Below are 15,020 nucleotides of genomic sequence, written 5' to 3' on the forward strand. Positions count from 1 at the left end.
TGGATCTTCTGGTTTTAAGTGTTGGACACGTTGTTCGTGCAGCGTTCTCCAAATTGGGAAACTGGAAAGACCTATTCGTAATGCAAGTCGTCGGCAACTAACATTAGGTTGCAGAATTTCAGGCTCCAAGTCCAAGATACGGCGAGATCTTGAATGGCCTCGATCTCGGTTGACAGAACTAAAAGTACCATAATCCCTTAAATGCTGGACAGCATTCACAAAGGTACGTGCACAGGGAACTTTGTCACGGTTCGGAAATTCCGTTCCGTTTGCTCATCGATTTTTGCGAGTGTGGCCGGAGTGGAAGGCCCAAGGGTTGCACTAATGCACCATCGTTACTCGAACACCTAGAAAGTAACCTCGAAAATAACCAACTCGGCAAACGCTCGCTCACAGTTAGGCCTAGAGTTAGCGCATATTATCGCGACCGCTTTGTTCGTGTTCCTATCCCCCATGTGTCCCTATCCCCCATCATCCCGTTCGTTTATCCTGATCGTTGATCCCTCTTTCTACCTAGTTTTTCCTTTGATTTTTTTCCCGGTTTTCTTTATCTTTTACGTTTGGCCCCGGCCGATGAGGCGACCGGAATGGTGCCTTTTCCCTCAAAATTTCAGCGGGACGGTAGCTACATACCGTCGCGTTTGTCAGGTCGGGAACCTTGGCCCTGTGCCAGAAAAAAATTCATTCTTTCCAGCCTATCTTCTTCTCTCTTCACGACCTAGAGTTTATTGGAGTTTGGGCAAGTCGCTTGAACGTCTCTTTTCCCTTTTAGACTCCAACCCGGTAAATTCCCTTCACTTTCCCGACCCTCGTTTTCTTTTTTCCTGGACTACTCAGTTTCACTTCAGCGCGTCGAAAATTCTAGAACGCACCTGCCGGTTCTCGATTTTTCCTTTTGTCGGCAGTCATTAAGGTCGGTTTTCCTACGTCAAGAGTGGTTAGAATTTTTTGGGGAAGTTGATAAATACTCGGCTCGACGCGATTTTTCTTCTCTCTCGTGCAAATATCGTCACTGGGTGCACTTCGCCGCCATTGTCGCTTGGACATTACCGAATTCGGGATTTGGGCGAAGTCTCCCGTACCCCAACAAAAAAAGTTGAGTGGTTCTCCGTTCCGTTGCCGTAGTTGCCGTTTGGAACTCCAACTTGTGCGGAAATTCCGGATATCTGGGAGTCGCGCCCTTCCCAAAAAAAAAGACCTCGCGCCAACCGAGTAAGTCACGTTTTTCAACTCTGATCGGTACTAATTTGCGTCTCCTTTTTCATGAAAGGGTCTTTTTTTTCCTTCTCTCTCGACCTTCTGCCTCGTCACGTCTGCCGTACTCTTTCTTCCCGTCGCGTCGCTTCGTTGTTCCGGCGAAAAGGAGTGTAATCTGGAGAACCCCTTCACCCCGGAGAGCAGCAGCGGATATCAGGCTGCAGTTATCGAAGCACCTCGGTTGAGAGGCAGGGATTGGCGGTGTCGACAATTTGTGTCGACTATGCCATTGTCGACGCGTCGACAATTAGCTAGATGTCGAGAAATTGGAAGCTGTCAACAATGTCAACAATGTCGACATTCCGATAATTAAAGTTTTAATTGCATTCAGAAAACATCCTTACTCTCGAAATAAAAATTTAAGAAAAGTGACGGTTTTAAATGCACTCTATGTAAATTTTGTTCTAACGGTGTATGTACGCATTTCAAAATATGCAAATTCAATTCTGAAAAATATAGTTAGGTTATGTCATGTTGTTAACGAACATCAACTACTTTCTAGAAACCTTTTTTGCGATAAATAGGAATGTCTGATTATTATCAACGCATACAGTTTGGATAAAATTTAAAATAAAGTGGGACAAGTCTTGCTGCAGATTTTCGCTAATACATATTTAATATTTAATTGATTGCAACCGGTTGTAAATGTAAAGTTTTAAATTTGACACTTGTCAAAAAAAAATCCAAAGAACATGGTCCGCATTAACAATTTGGTTAAGTTGGAAATATGTAATGCTAAAGCTGAGTACGGTTGGTCAATAAGGAGGATTGCTCTCAGCTATAATATCGCTAAATAAACAAGAAAACAACGAGAAGCCACACTACTTTGATTTGCAAAAATCACCGTTATTGACTATGACATCAGATGAGTCCCTCAACGATCATTTATATGCGCCAAATTTATACAATTACCTATCATTTATGAAACCAAATACGAAATGCATTTTTACCGTTATGTTTTAAAATTATATTATTAGAAAAGTTTTTGCTACAGGACTGCGGCCGGTCGGGACCGAGTTAGGTAGAAAATTTCAAGGCAAAATAGAACATCTGGCAGCTTCAAAAAATTGCACCCTTTAACGCTCCAAATTGTTGTAAACAGCACCGACCCAAACAAAGCCTTTAATAAACATTTCAATGCCGAGTATTACACTTTGTATCCAATGTTTAGCAGTGCAGCAGTTGTGCTGCACACTTTCAAGATATAGGATATTTATCTGACTCTAAAGGCCAATCTAATAAAACTACGAGTATAATATTCACCACATACAGGGAGCGGCATTGTGTAGGTGTATTTTCCAAAGTATTACAATTGAATCTGAATTTACTAAGAACGATCCCAGTAATCGAGGAAATGACTGTGCGTTCGAAGTTTCTACCTGATTTGACAATAATTATGAATGAGACAAAAATCACCCTTATGGTAAAACATTTTTAAGGTAAAATTACAATGAAACGGTCGGTACCAACATCTTCATCTGGTGTATCATCGGTTTATTAGTCTGGCCTTCAGAGTCACATAAATATCCTAAAAGATGTTTGCAAATTTACGTTTTTAATTTTGATGCAACGCTAAGAAAATAATTTGCAGATCCTTTGACGGCTTTCAACTAGTTGTTCTCTGATGCCACCCGGCACCCGCACAAAGTTTCCGTATTTACATAGTTGCCTGTCTACCTATGACATTTATCGCTAACATTTAAAATTACAGCTCAATTAACACAGCTAATATGAAGTACGAGTAGGAGCAATTGTATTAGCTGTACGTTGGCTGGTATAGCCAATAGATATCATTAAATTCCCTAAATTTAGTAAAATTTTATATATTTACAAACCTAAATCAACAGGTCGTAGTTTTTTGATTAAAAAATAGACAATAAATACGCTACGAAATTACACTACGAGCACTTACCAGTTCATGAAAATACGCCAACATCACTTTCATTTACAGTTGTAACCTTATTTAGATCTTGCCATTGTTTGAATGTTTCTATGATTTCAGATAAATACCTCCTGCCTTTCGATTTTTCCGGTAATCAACTATTTAAAGCTTGTTCTTCTTCATTTTAGACGTTTTCCGGTAAAACACTATTATTCAAACTCAATTTGCGAAATGTCTATTTGTCTAAACAACCAAATGTAACTATGACACCTGAACATATCATGCAAACGCGATCAACTCAATCTATTTTAAAACGAGTTTTTGGATTTAATTGTTTTATTTTATCTTCTTCGGCTTATTCTGAAACCGGTAAACTATTGAACAAACCACGGATGTTATGAATCATAACAACCTTAGATGTCTTAAAATCGTCGCTCTACGAGCTCGGATTTCAAACCGACATCTGCGGTGGTCATGATAGTCATAACATCGCTAGGTATGTTAATAGCTATTACTTGTATTACTCTTATAACAATAAGTCTTTGAACCTGTTAATACCCAGTTAATAGTCCATACATTCTTATCTAATTCATCGGTCCAATCTCCCATTAAACATCTTGTTTTTTACCATCGTCTGAGCATACAAGCACAATGCTATCTGTGTCATAATAAATCACATTTTTTCATAATAATTATGTCTAACATTTTGTCTGGCATTTGCAGTTGTAAAAGCAGCTACAGTGTGGAAGAAAATAAATTTCATCTAGTTACCTTTGTATTACACTTGTAAAAACACGAAGTGCCCCTCTACGAAAAACCCGTTATTTTAAGGCGCTAGCTTTACATTTTAATCGTTTGTTAATTCAATTCAGTCAATTTGATTGATGCCATTTATTGACAGAACTACATAGCTACTTGAAGCAGAGTAGAAAAAGAGTAGAGCGGTCCAGGATAAAAAAATTCCAAAGCTCACTAATTTTTATAACCGGTCCAAAATTCAAAACTATTCAGTAATAAAAATACGAATTAGACGAAAACAAAAGGGGTCAACTAAATACTTATAGAACTTAACGAAAGGATTCCATTGCTGAAAGAATCACCGCCCTATAACAAGTAGAGATATTTTCATATTTGATGGCGGAAACAAAAGACTGAGAAATGTCACAAATTTGTATTGTCAGTGTCAAATTTCTCAAAGACGTTCGTGATTTCGATAGAAATGCAGCAAATTGGCAATAAGAAAGTTATTCATCGTCGAACTAGAGAAATAATTTGTAATACGTTTGATTATATGAGAATAACTTTTCCTTTAGAGCCACTGACAAACATTGGCTTCCTTAGAATTTATTTTTTGAGTCTATTTAGCGAAAATTTAAATTTACCTAGATATTCCTTTTTACAGCGTTCATGAGAAATTTGACACTGACAATACAATTTTGTGACACTTCTCAGTCTTTTGTTTCCGCCACCAAATATGAAAGAAAATACCTCTAACTCAATGAATATTCTATAATTATGCCTAACGAAATACATAGATTGCCATGGATTTCAAAACTGTCAGTGTCAGATGTCAATGCGACGTTCTAGTTTTGTAACAAGTTTTAATTGAAATAAACAAAAATGAGTGAAAAATCGATTGAATCAGATATGGAATTTGATAATACTCCACCAGAAATTACAAATATGTTATTATTACGAGTACATGGTTGTGGAGAAAATACAGTCCGTTACTCTGTTAGATTTCGAACGCGAGCGTTAGCGATATTCTAACCTTGTTACAGAATATACTATTCTTTAGGCAGAATATAGCCTAAGGGAGCCCGTTTCGGCTCAGGGACGCGAGGGTCGCGGGTTCGATTCCGACCCAGGGCGAAAAAAAAGGCTATATTCTATCTCGTGATTCGGAAGTCACGTTAAGCCATTGGTCCCGGTCTATTGAGTTGGTCATCACGCCCCTCATAGATTTGTAAACCAGTCCTAGACTGTGTAACAACAAAATGGTGCCAATGCCAAGATAAACAACAGAACAAAGACACAACCCCACATCTTCCAGGACACAGAGACCAAACAAACTATGAAAAACACAATTTTTAGTTCGGTTTGGAAATCATTTTTAATTCAATAATTCTATACATCTATCTCATTTGTCTAGACTCTAGACCGTTTGGAACTACAGAGTGTCTATAAAAGAACATACATCAAGAGTGCTGTGGAACTCGAATATATTTGATTTTTGCCGCTTTGTAGCATATTGTGGTACCAAATAGAAAAACAGAGGCTATGTAACTTCATTAATGACAGGTTTTTCGATTTTTAAAATAAATTTCTGTTAGGTACAGAACACACCACATGCCATCGTATCTATTTTTCATTAATTAGTGTTGTCTGAAGAATGATCACTTCCAATTTGTAATACTCGATGGACTAACAATAATTCACATTTTTATTAGGTATAAACTATCAAAACATAACTTCTGCAGACACCTCATAATGAAGATTCGGGGTAATTAAAACAAACACATTTTGGGGGTTTATGTACTCTCTATTTCAAGGGTACTATTACGACCCAAAAGGCAGGTCGGCCACAAACAGATTTCTGGTGTCCTGATTGGAGTACGGAAGGGAGAAAGAGATGCCAAAGTTCAAAAGACAGCACAACATTTATTGGGTCCTGAAATTACAGGGGCGGCTTGCCCGGTCTCTGCACCGCGCAGGGTGCGATATTGCGAGTACTGGTCACTCCTCGTTCGGGCTTGGATGACGTCGCGTGGTTCAGTGAGGCCGAAGGTGGACAGTAATAATTCGTCGGAATGTGTGTGGTAGCCGCCGACGGAGCTCCTCCGGAGTCGGGGCTCGCTTCCTCCCTAGTTGGGCTTCACTGAGGGGTGTCTCCACGAGGTGGTGCGACTGGAGAACTGTGGTGGAAGTTGAGCGACTCGAGGGAGTCGTGGGTGTTGAGAAAATTGAGTCTCGATGGAATGTTGATTGAGACTGAAATAGAGTCCTGGGAAGGAGAGTCCTGCTGGTCGCCTGTGGGAACAGTGAAAATTTTCTAGCTGCGAGAGCCGCCATTTTGGTTTCGAGGTCGTACTTACTTGCGACGCTAGTACCGAAATTTATCCGTCTTCAACGTTTCCGGTTCCGATCCCTAATTAGTCGCGAGCCTGTCTTTTCGCCGGTTAATTTAATCGGTCCTTTGACCTTCGCTTCCGAGACGTTATTACACTGAACGCTCGGACACTAATTTTAACTCGGCGAAACGGTACTACGTGTTGTTCGGTGGACCTTTGCACGGAAAAGAGAACGAGTTCTTCCGTTATCCGTTGCGGGTTTTGCGTCGGCGCTCTTCACTAATTAGTGGGGACGAATTTGCGGGTGGTTTTACCGACCGATAAAATCGTCACAGTACCTACCCAATTTTACAGAAATTGTTGAAAGTGGCCCCCATTATGTTCTAAACATTTCCTAATTCGTTTCTTTTTATTTTCAAAGATATTCTGCAGCATCTGCTGGTCTATAGTATTGCAGCAGTTCCTTATTTCCTCCATAAGTTCCTCCAAAGTGTGCATTCTCCTTTTAAAAACTTCATTTTTTAGATGGCCAAATATACAAAAATCTAACGGTGTTAAATCTGGAGAACGTGGGGGAAATTCAGGATTTAATCTATTACTGATAATTCTATTGCCATAAAATTGTTGAAGATAAACCAAATTCTCTTGTGTTGTGTGAGCTGTAGCACCGTCGTGTTGAAAGTATCCATTCTGCAATTCTTCATCATCCAGCTGATTAATAAATATTTCTAAAATTTGTTCCCGGTATCTAGTGGCATTTATAGTTTCATGGAAAAATATCGGTCCAATTAAACGCCTTCGTGAGACAGCAATCCACACTCCAACCTTTACAGGATGCAATCGGGTTTCTACAAATGCATGTGGATTTTCTGAACTCCATATTCTATAGTTTTGTGAATTTACATATCCAGATAAATGAACCCATGCTTCGTCCGAAAAAAAACTGATGTCTAATAATCTGCAAGAAAAGTTAATATTAAAATTGTTTAATTCAATTCATCATTACAAACCTGTCATCATTCAAATTGTTTAAAAACCAATTGCAGTATTCTAAGCGCCTCTCAGAATCACCTGGTCGAAGTTCTTGAAGTGTAGTGATCTTGTATGGATATAAGTTCAGGTTTTTTCTAACAATTTTTTGGCAAGTGGAAAGTGGTACATCAGCCTGAAGTGATAACTTCCTGAGAGATGTTTTTGGGCTTTGTTCAATTCGTTGGCGTAAATCTTCAACAATTTCTTCATTGACTGGCGGTCTTCCTACACTTTTACCCTTTTCAACACTTCCAGTTGCCACAAATCTATTCACAACCCTTCTAATGTGTGCAATTAAATTTGCTTCCACGATGTTGCAATTTGGAAATTTTGCAAAAAATTCTTCCTTGCAAGCGTTTATCGAGTAAACCCACTCTCCATTCTGCAGAGTACCATTTCGGTAATACGACATCACAATGAAGGTGTTTTGCTCTAGCGATAAAACCATTGCGGTTTACTGAAAAGATTGCTTATTACTTACTGTAAACGTACGAAAATAACTGTCTTACCTTCGCAACCCCGTAACTTGTTTCTGGTATTATTCACAATTCACGCTTACGCGGAAAATCGTTTTAGTCTTGATAAAGACTGTTGAAGAAAATCACAAGGAAAACAACTAAGACACGGAATTCACAACTGAACTAAACTGGGAAACTGACGCTCTGACGCTAAAACGTATTTATTTGACATGTGTCATTTGACATCAATGATATCTAATTTACCGGCTTCAACGGCTTGACATAGTTCGGTCAAAAAAAGTATAGAGCCGCACAATTCCACAGCACTCTTGATGTATGTTCTTTTATAGACACTCTGTATATAGCTGCGTCGTTTCATTTATTCCTTTCGGTACTCTTTTCAGAGCAATTGCGATTCCGTGGAGCAGAAAGCTGTGTCATCATAACAAAACGAATCTTCACCGGTGACCTAGCTGCCCAGAGCGACTGGCGTCCTGGTCTCCCAGCTTCATCCTAACCGTCGGTTACGCCGGTTGCAATCCGTACCTATCATAAATGCGTTTTATCCTATCTTTCATCGAAAACGCACCATTTACTCGAATCATGAAATATAATGAAACCAGCGAAAACCGAGGCGAAATCAGTTATATATGTATACTCGTACATTAATAATTATACAATTAAACGAACTTACCAGTGATGTTCAATTGGAATTATGTGGCTTCATCCGGAAGATAACTTGATCGAGTAGTACCTCTTGTTACTGCTAGGTCGCGTATATTTTTAGAGTGTATAAAAAGGAAAACTGTTTTACCGACTACTGATCCCGCGCTGCACTCCGCGCTTATGTCTCATTCTTTTTAAAGTCTTCCCCAAGTCTCATTCGCATATTGCAACAGGACGGGGTTGTTCGGGGGGGTTGGGAAGTTATCTTCCGGATGAAGCCACATAATTCCAATTGAACATCACTGGTAAGTTCGTTTAATTGTATAATTATGTGGCTTCATCCTACAGATAACTTGATCGAGTAGATATTCAGAGTGTACTGTTGCTGGTGCGATTACATATTCAAGCATTTATTGTGAAAAATGAACTATTGTAAACAATACTGTCAGCAGATCTATTCTAATTATTGACCGCCAAGATGGCCGGAGCTAATGAAGAGCCGTGCTGTTGAGTAGGTCGGTTGTAAAACTTGGCGAATACTTGGGAGTTTTGTGAGCACCCGGCAGACCGTCGAATTATGTCCCATGACAGGCCTTTCTTATAGGCGGCTGAAGTCACGGCGTGGCGAGTGGAGTGTGGAGCGAACAGATTCATATCTACTCCTGCTGCTTTTAATACTTCCTTCACCCATCGACTGATGGAATCCTTTGAGGCCGTACGGTGAGGCTGCCTGAATGTGATGAAAAGAAATTCCTCTTTCCGAAGAGGTTGGGTGGCCTTCAGATAGTCTTTAAGCGTCGTCGCTGCGCAGAGGGAGGGGTTAGCTTGAAAGAAGGGTACTTGCAAAGTTGGTTGTTCCCCCCCGACTCTGGAAGTTTTTATGTGATCGGTGATCCAAATCTTAAAACCTTGGGGACTCTGGTTGATATTTTCGAGCCTTATAAGGGATAGAGTCTGCAAACGGTGACCCGAAATTAGTGCTAACAAGGTGACAGTCTTCATTGTTAACTGTCGCAGTGAGAGTGAACTGTTTGGTCCTAAGCTTTCGATGTAGTTCAGTACAGTTTTTGGGTCCCAAATATGGCGGTATTTGGTGGTCAACGGCTTCATCTTGAATACGCCTCTCATGAACCGCTTTACTATACCACTACAGCTGAGGTTGTCAAGAATTAGAGCCAAGGCTGAGCGGTGTTGATTGAGTGTGCCGTATCCCGTATTAGGTTTTAAATCCAGTTGCTCTTGGAGGAACTTAATTGCCTGGTTGGGTTCCGCTCGGAATGGATCAATATGATTAGTGGAGCAGAACGCCCACCAAAGCTAGGTCGTAGAGTACTGTTTCCTGGTTGCTGCCGCTAGGGAGTTTTTTATTGTGCCGATGCTATTTGCTGGTAGTCCTTTCATGCTGAAAGCGTGCCGGATAACCTCCCCGCCACCAGGGTAAGTGTCTCTGCCAAGGGATGTAGTTGCCTAAAGGGTGAACACAAAAGTTTAGATTGTGGGCCCAAAAAAATTGGTTTTTGTTTGAGTAACTTTATAAAGAGGGGGTACCACGGCTGAGATGGCCAATGAGGGATGATTACAATGCCAATAGCTTTTTCATTGACAATTTTATTTAACACCCTGCCTACCAGGTTAAAGGGGTGAAATGCGTAAAAGAAAATGTTTCCCCATGGGATTGTAAAGGCATCGTCTGCAATGGAATCTGGGTCTTTCTTCCACGAAACGTATTTTTGGCATTTATGGTTAGATATGGACGCGAATAAGTCAATTTCCGGTATATCGAGGCGTTGTACAATCATTTCATATGCGCCCGCCGCGAGTTCCCATTCAGTGTCTGCGGGCAATGCTCGAGACTCCTGGTCGGCTTGGACATTGTCTTTTGAACAAATGTAAGTTGCTGTAACCCAGAGATCTCGCTCCTCACACCACGACCATAAGATTCTGGCGATACCATCTAGTGTTTCATATTTTGTACTTCCCATACGGTTAATTGTTGCGATAGCAGTCGTATTATCGAGCCTAAGCAATATGTTACATGACGTTTTGTCTTTGGTGAAAATTTTTATGCCGTAAAGCGCTGCTTTGAGTTCTAAAGCGTTTATGTGCTGCTGGGAATCCTGTGTCGTCCACCACCCGTGCACTTTCTGGTGATGACAACAGGCTCCCCACCCTGTCCGCGAAGCATCGGTCTCGACTTCGAGATCGTAAGTATCTTTTCTAATTTTGTTAAAGACATGGTGGATATTTGTTTCCCACCACTTAAGATCGGACTGTGCCGTAGTCGACCTTATTTGCATGCGAACAAGATAATTTTGCTTGCTGTCAAACAGAGCACGACATTTCTCCCTCTCCAATGATTTTATATGTGCCCAGCCATATTTGACTGCTGGAGCGGTCGAAACTAATAACCCTATTAGTCTAGCAATACCGAGAATTTTGTGGGAATTTTTATTTTTCAAATTTCTTAAGTGAACAAGGATTTTTTTCTTTTTCTTAGGTGTAATTTCGATGGTGTGATGTATGCTGTCTAAAATAAAGCCCAAATATCTACATCTCTGAACGGGAAGTAGCGAACTTTTGTCCTTATTAATATAGAATCCGAGATTCTGTAATACCGTTAAGACCTCCTGTGTCTGTTGTAGACACCGTATGTAGCTGTTCCCAATTACTAAGAAATCGTCCAGATAGGCCACACATGAAATGTTTTTTCTTCTGAGGCTACTAACGATCGGTTTAACAATTTTCGTAAATAAATAAGGGGCCGACGCCAACCCGAACGGAAGGCAATTGAATTGATACAGGTCTTGTCCAAACTTAAAACGTAAGTACTTTTTGTGTGTCGCATGAATAGGTATGAGGAAGTACGCATCTTTTAAATCGATGGTTGTCATGTAACAATTTTGAAACATTAAACTTTTTACCGTCTTTATATCCTCCATTTTAAAATGTGGAAGTGTCATAAATTGATTAAGGCTTTTCAAATTGAGTATGAAACGCTTATTGCCATTTTTCTTGGCTGTCAAGAAGAAGCGAGAAATGAATTGATTTTTTACGGGGCTACATTTACTGATGGCACCCTGCTTTAGCATTAGTTGTATTGAGTTTAACGTCTCTTTGTCATGAACTGAATGGCATAACTTTTTTGGCGGTGCTTTTTGTATAGGAGTCCTGGTGAATGGGATTTTATAACCCGTAATCCAGTCCATTATTTGGCGTTTGTCAGTAATACTGTGCCAAACATGATGGAAGTACTTTAGTCTGCCGGCGGAAGGGCACCTTACCGCATTTATTTGCGGTTCCTCTGCTGGTGCTGGGGCTGTTGGTAGTGTCTTTTGTACGCCCTCTGCTTGGGAAAAGACCTGCGTGCTGCGTTGAAGGAACGTGTCGGGCTTCTCTGTGGCCGAGCGTCCCTCATTTGACTCGGCTGTCCCCTCCCGTTTAAAGATTTATTGGTAGCTCTGTGCGATGGCATAATCATTTTTGATTTATGCTTCAGCTCGTGGCTAGATTTTTCTAGTGCCTTTGCTGCCCGGAGTCTCTCTGTCAGATCTCCGCCGAAAAGGGATTCCGTCGGTGCACTATCCTGCACCACCTCCTTAACTGTTGGAGATAGCATCGGTAATATCAGAAATCGGCGTGATTTGGACATTTCGAAGAAAACCTCTGTTTGAATGAGAACTGCATTGTTGAGGTCGGTCAAGATATCGTCCTTGAGAGGTTTTGGTAACTCAGATTGCAAAAGTTTATTTATAGATTTGCCGAGTGCGGCTATCGTGTTACCAACCTTGTCTTGGGTATAAGCTTGGTATTTGTCCCGTCTCAAGGTCAGTTGATCGAGAGCGCGTTTGATCTCAAGGTCTAAAATGGGGACTTTACATTCACAGAAGTTTGTGGGATGAGGATATTTTTCGAGAAGTGTCGTCCTCATTTTCTCCTCAAGGCCCTGTCTAAGTGATGGCCCCCACCGCTTGCACAGCGATGGGTGTAGTTCGAACGCTTCCTTGTTTTTAGGAGACAGTTCCCCAAGAAAATGTAAGGGGTCCTCTTCTAGAGTAACGTCATTATTGATGACTAACCGTTCCTCCTGCTGTGCAGAGAGTTGAGATGTGGCGTTCGCGGGGGTATTGCTCCGGTGGCTTCCCGCCCCCGACCTGCTAGAGCTGTTGCGGCTCCGACTGGGTCTGGGTTGGCTAGACCTGCATCGGTCCCTATTGGGCCGTACTAAGGTCTGTGGAGAATAACGGTCCCTTGTGGGCCTATCTCGAGAATAACGGTCCCTATCTTTACTGGGCCTAACTCGGGTTTCCGGTAATTCTCGTCGTCTGCTGCTATGGCGTCGAATTCTGGAGGCACTGCGACTCCGGCTGGGCCGACTGCGTTCACTACCAGCACTTCGACGACCATGCTTCAGTTCCTCCTCGATTTTCCTGAGTTTTCTTAACAACTTGTCGGTGCGTCCCATTGCTCTTTACTACAATGGAGAGGTTAGTTTATACTCACGTCTGGATACACAAGTTCCTTTACTTGTCCCAAAATGGCGCCTGTGAACTTCTGTTTCACGTTGTCGCGACCCGCGTAAGAAGAAGAATGAGACATAAGCGCGGAGTGCAGCGAGGGATCAGTAGTCGGTAAAACAGTTTTCCTTTTTATACACTCTAAAAATATACGCAACCTAGCAGTAACAAGAGGTACTACTCGATCATGTTATCTGTAGGATAAAGCCACATAATATTTATTATTGTCCAATAGCCTTTTCTCTCCCAGTACAAAATTATCCTTAGGACGCAAAGGGACAGATCGGATAGAATACAGATTACGTTTACATTTTTGTTTTAGCTTAAATAATAACAATTATGTTTTATTTTATTGTTGACAATAAAAAACCTAATGTCCGGGACATCCTGTTGAATTGGTACAGGCTGTAGCTTTGTAACAGTTGGTTGAGTTAGTACATGTTCTAGCAGTGTAACAGTTGCTTGAGCCAGTACATGTTGTGGCTTCAAAACAGTCTTTTGAATTTGTACACGTCGTGGCTCTATTACAGTTTGTAGACCCAGTACATGTTGTTGCCCTGACACAATTTTTAGAACCGGTACACGTATGTGCATTTGGACAATTTCCACAACCAGTGCATGCTGCTGTACAACTAGTACAATCAGCACCCCCAGTGCACTGGCAATTATACTTGGCACACAAACACATAACGATACCTGCTATAATTAACCAATTTTTTGTAAAAGTACACATTTTGAATGACAGTTTTTTGTATTATTGTTATCTATCTTGCTGTTTACTTCGGTCGACTGCTGATTTCAGCGCTACGCTCTACTATATAACTTATTGCGCAGAAATCGGATTCAAATAGGCGTTAGGTAGGAAGCGGAGAATCAGTTCCTAATATAATTACATGCAAAAACACTAACCAAGTAGCCCAAGTACTAATCGCTTACAATTGATGTGGTTTCATATTATAAATACAATCAGCGCACGGAATAATGCTAGTTAAAACGACTTGCGATGGTGTTTATTGCTGAACAGGTCGACTGTATGGTGTTTGCCAGGTTTTTATTCTGCGTGAGACGGAAGCAATGTCTGGTGGCGTCCCAAGTGTTTAGGGAATTTATTTGAATAAAATTCGATGAGGTTGTAAAGTAAAAAATAAATTATCAAATAATAATGGAAACAATATTCAAACCATAAGATGCCAGGTAATCTGTCGAGTCTTGTACTGCTTCAAAAAACAGACAAACCATTATTATATCGTGAAATTACATTGGGCCCGACGCCCTGCAAGTACTGTGTCGCACGTTCATGAAATCGTCCCCCACTACTTAAATCGCCTAAATCTGTCTTGTTTACACAAAAATGACAATAACATGTTGCTGTAAGTAAGTATCCGAAGAAAAATATTCCGATTATATCTTGTGGAATGACAAACTCCCTGCGTCATGTGAATAAAACTATGACTCATTTAATATTGTTATTACATACTCTTTTTTTGACATTGAGCATTATGATGCATGCATGCTGTTGGATTATCTTTTACACTACATCTAGGATTACTAATCAAATCAAGTTTTTCTTTATTTAATGTTCCATCAGCAGGTAAATTATATTATAGAATTCTTCAAATCTTATCAAAGACACTACTTGTTTCAGTTGACGATGAAATATTACTGTTTAAACTTTAAATATCCAAATTGTACGAAGTACCTAATTCTGAATCGAAGAATCCGAAACACCAAGTATGTTGGTATCGTTAAATCCCTTATGAATTGACGATAATAGTTATGATACAAGTTTATAAGGAAGCCTTTAAAGCACGCGCGACGCATAGCGGAGTGCTTTTAACGTCGCAAGTGCTTTAAAGGCCCATATGAACGTGTATCATACGCTATTTTTTTATTGTACCTACAGTACAATCTGAAAATTATTATTATTAACGAAAAAAGTAAATTGAAATACCTTTTCCGACGTAACCTGTGTCATTAATCGTTGATATAGAAATGATCAATTGTTGTTGTTTCGTTGCTATCATAAATTGTGTATAAATGTCTATTTATCATTGGAAGATGGAAGTCCCGATTGGACGGACGTTGTACGGAAGAAACGAAATTACCAAAATTCCCAAACAATAAGGGGCAAGGCAAAATC

The 15,020-nt window shown here is 40.4% G+C and overlaps 3 long non-coding RNA genes across 3 annotated transcripts in view; all 3 read right to left on the bottom strand.

The window, feature by feature from the left end:
* LOC138139236 (uncharacterized) overlaps positions 1 to 15,020 on the bottom strand; it is a 355,934-nt gene that overhangs the window by 100,479 nt on the left and 240,435 nt on the right. The gene's annotated exons all lie outside the window — the stretch shown is intronic.
* On the bottom strand, positions 5,781 to 6,596 carry LOC138138905 (uncharacterized). Its single transcript, XR_011162145.1, has 2 exons — positions 6,235 to 6,596; positions 5,781 to 6,169 (listed from the first exon to the last, which is right to left on the bottom strand). It is a non-coding gene; the product is annotated as an uncharacterized lncRNA (long non-coding RNA).
* Positions 6,641 to 8,059, bottom strand: LOC138138904 (uncharacterized). Its single transcript, XR_011162144.1, has 3 exons — positions 7,752 to 8,059; positions 7,221 to 7,699; positions 6,641 to 7,168 (listed from the first exon to the last, which is right to left on the bottom strand). It is a non-coding gene; the product is annotated as an uncharacterized lncRNA (long non-coding RNA).

Source organism: Tenebrio molitor, chromosome 9, assembly GCF_963966145.1.
Source record: "Tenebrio molitor chromosome 9, icTenMoli1.1, whole genome shotgun sequence".
Lineage (NCBI taxonomy): Eukaryota > Metazoa > Arthropoda > Insecta > Coleoptera > Tenebrionidae > Tenebrio > Tenebrio molitor.